The following is a 3,409-nucleotide window of genomic DNA, read 5'->3' as shown; positions in this document are numbered from 1 at the left end:
AGGGGCATCATCTACTGTAAGACAGTCAAGCCACTCTTTGAGATGCACTTTTTCAGACTGCGGTACTGATTTAGCGTAAGTGCACAGGTAGATTTATGTTTCCAAAAAAAGAGGACGGCTCCGTGGATAAAACGTTTGAGTTGAACAAAACGGATGGAACAAAAGTCAAAAAGAGCAAGCGTTTCACATTATGTCTTACACAGTCGCACAGAGTCACACTCATACGCACCTTTCTCTTTTTTTGTTTTTAAAAGTTACTTTACATCATGGGGGGGGGGTGATTGCAAAAGAGCTTTAGCCATTAAACCACTACGAAAGCTGTTGCTGTGACAAACAAACAAACAAACAAACAAACAAACACCTTAGGTGCTCCACCTGCTCCGCCACCGCAGGAAAAGGGATGTTTTTTTTTTCTTCTTTTTTTTTTCTCAGGGGGGGAAATATTTCATATTCAAAAACATCAGAATCTGTCCTGAGGACAACATCTAAAGAAAAGCGCTTTTGGATCGGTCGGCCTTTTGGAACAAAAGGATCCGATACAGAGGTATGTACAGCAGCATGCAAAAAATATCAAGAGGCTCAGCGTTCGTAAAAACGTTCTGTCACCGTCGCTCCCAGTGACGACGACGGGGGGTGCTGTTTTTTTTTGTTTTTCTTTTAATTTTTATACAGTGACTTTGCTTCGTGTTGGGTTCTGCGGAGAACCCGAACGTTATGGTTACTAGGATCACCCCCCTCCTCCCCCGTTTCTCCCCTTCCTCACCCCTTCAGTCTCCTTCACTTAAAACAGTCTTTCAGTTTTTACTTTTCTCGACATAAAAACACGGAGCGTTCCGTCTCGGTGCCTTCACTGTACAGTTCCTCCTCGCCTGCGAAAATGACAGACGAGGACCGACACGTAAAGCAGTTCTATGTACAAGCCCTCCTCCCCCGGCCCCTCCCCTCCCCTGCCCTCCACCACCCTCCTTTAAACCCAGTGCGACTCTTCCTCCAAGTCATGGTCAAAGATATACTGTCTTTCCAGTGTCCATTTAAGAGAGAATGAAAGAAAAAAAACCCAAACCAAACTGCTCGCCTCCCATTTCCACAGAATCAGGATTGAAAACCACTACAAATACACTTGTTTCTAGTTCAACTACTTTTTCTTCTGTTTGAAAAAACAAAACAAATCAAGTCACCTTTGCCTTATGCTACATAATGAGGGAAATAACAAGCGAGAACGAGGTTAGCAAACAAACACCGAAAGCAACAGAGTGAAAGCGACTTCTAGCCAACGTACTGCACTGGACTCCTGTAGTGTTTCCCTGAATCATCAACGGAAAAGGCTCGTCCTCTTCCTTTTTTTCAAGATAAAAGTATATGACATTAGAGATCTTTATATACATATGCATTTGCGTTTATGTCTGTGTGGGGCTTGTATAGGTATATCTATGTGCACATATAGAGTATTTCTTATTCTTAAATATGTATAGTTAAATTAGAGGTTAGTTGTGTTTGCGTTTTTTTTTTTATATTTTACATTCAGTTTTTTTTTCAACAATGATAAAAGAGTAGATAAGTAGATAAAGAGGTATGCGTAAAACGGAACGATGCAGGGACTGATTGGTTTTCAAGTGTTCAGGTGTCGGGCTTCGCTTAAAAACCCACCGTCGGTTTCAATAGAGGAGGAATTGAATCTCATGGTCTCTCTATTTTGTGCCATTTTATGTATGTTTGAAACCAAATGGCCTTCGTGAATGTTTAAATGTGAAAGTTCCTCATGACAACAATCAAACACAGAGACAAATAAAAAACTTTAAAGGCTATGGAACCTCCACCGCTGCTACCGACCGCAGGGTAAAAAAGAGGAGAAAGACAAAACCTAAAGATTGGAGACGTGAAAAAAAAGTGTTCAGAAGAGGGGGGGGTGCGGGTGAAGAGGATCTGACAATATGTGGAGGTTGTCAAGGTTACATGGATTTCTTTTCTGAGGTATTCTGTGTTGTATATTTTTTTCATCTTCTTTACATTTTTGCACACCAAGAAACACCGAGATGGACAACGTTATCAAAGACTGAAGAAAATGAGAAAAACTCTGAAGCACTGCCTTCCCGGTCGAAGATTCAGCCAAACCGCTCGTGGTTTTTGTTTTTGTTTTTTAATTTCACGAGCAGCTTCTCGTCGCTTCGACACTTGGAAAGGCAACAGTCCAAGTCTAACAAGATTTAGATTTCTAGAAGGACCCACGAGGTGGACCGTTAAGTGGGCTCTGTACGAGCCTCCCCTGCTAAGAGTAGTTCATATGTACAATCCTCGCTGTTTATAAAGCACTGAAAAATTATTTGGCTAAAAATGAATGTACAGAATCAGTTAAAAACAATAAAAAAAAAACGAGGCTTGTCGAAGACTCCTGGAGTGACGTCTGAGTCGACTTCAGCCGCATGAGTGTGAGGTTGTTCCCGTTTGGCAGTAGGATTTTGTTTTAATCTCCCGTCCAGTTCAACAGAACATCTCACCTGCCAAATCTACGCTTCTGCCACAGGACCGAACTCTCCAAGCGTTCGTCCTTCTGACCCCGACTATCGACTGCTGCCGACGAGCGAGCGCTGCTCCTCAGCTCCTTCATAAAAACACCAGCTGCTGAGGTTATCTGAACGTAGCAACGGAACCGACAAACGATCGGTAACAGACGTGGCCGTCAGAGACACTGAGGTCCAAATTCAGACGACGTCAAAAGTTTGGAGGACGACAAAGGGAACAACGAGAGGTCACGACCTTGAACTTCAGCAGGTGACAAACTAAAAGCAGAGTCCGTTACCACGACACATCAACACAAAAGGATCGGAGACGTCGCTCAACGTTAGCGTCCAAACCGTGAAAATATTGAACTCTCTTTTGTGACGGGAGCTCAAGAAAGTTTTACCAACCGACTGACAAACAAACTGCAGGTACAATGTTCGCTGTGTTTGTGTGTGTGTGTTTTTTTCTTCTTCTCCTAGAAACAGTGCTCAATATTGCAGAGGGGAACGTCCTCCTCCTTGTTGGCAGAAAAAGCTGAAGCCCTGACCTAAAGACCTAAACCTGCTCCTCAGAGAAGAGCAAAGTGAGGAGACCGTGGCAAAACCTCTGTGAAAAAAATCAAAAATTAAAAAAAAGATAGATGCTGAAAGGCATCCCGATAAGGTGGCAGTGAAGTTTATTAAAGAAGGAAGTCATGGATCTGGCTATTCCCAGGAATATTGCATCTCTCCTGGGAATAACAGAGGCCTGTCAACCCCCCCATCGACCCCCCCCACCCTCCCACGACACGCTCCACTGAACAAAAACGCAGCGAGGATGACACATAAATAAAAGGTGGAGGGGAGAAAGGAAAAGCTTTATCGCTTTTCATCAAAGTAAGTGACAATAAAATCAAACATGGTTTACAGAG

This window comes from Cynoglossus semilaevis, chromosome 9, assembly GCF_000523025.1.
Source record: "Cynoglossus semilaevis isolate Cse_v1.0 chromosome 9, Cse_v1.0, whole genome shotgun sequence".
Classification (NCBI taxonomy): domain Eukaryota; kingdom Metazoa; phylum Chordata; class Actinopteri; order Pleuronectiformes; family Cynoglossidae; genus Cynoglossus; species Cynoglossus semilaevis.
Note: the sequence above shows the minus strand (reverse complement) of the source record.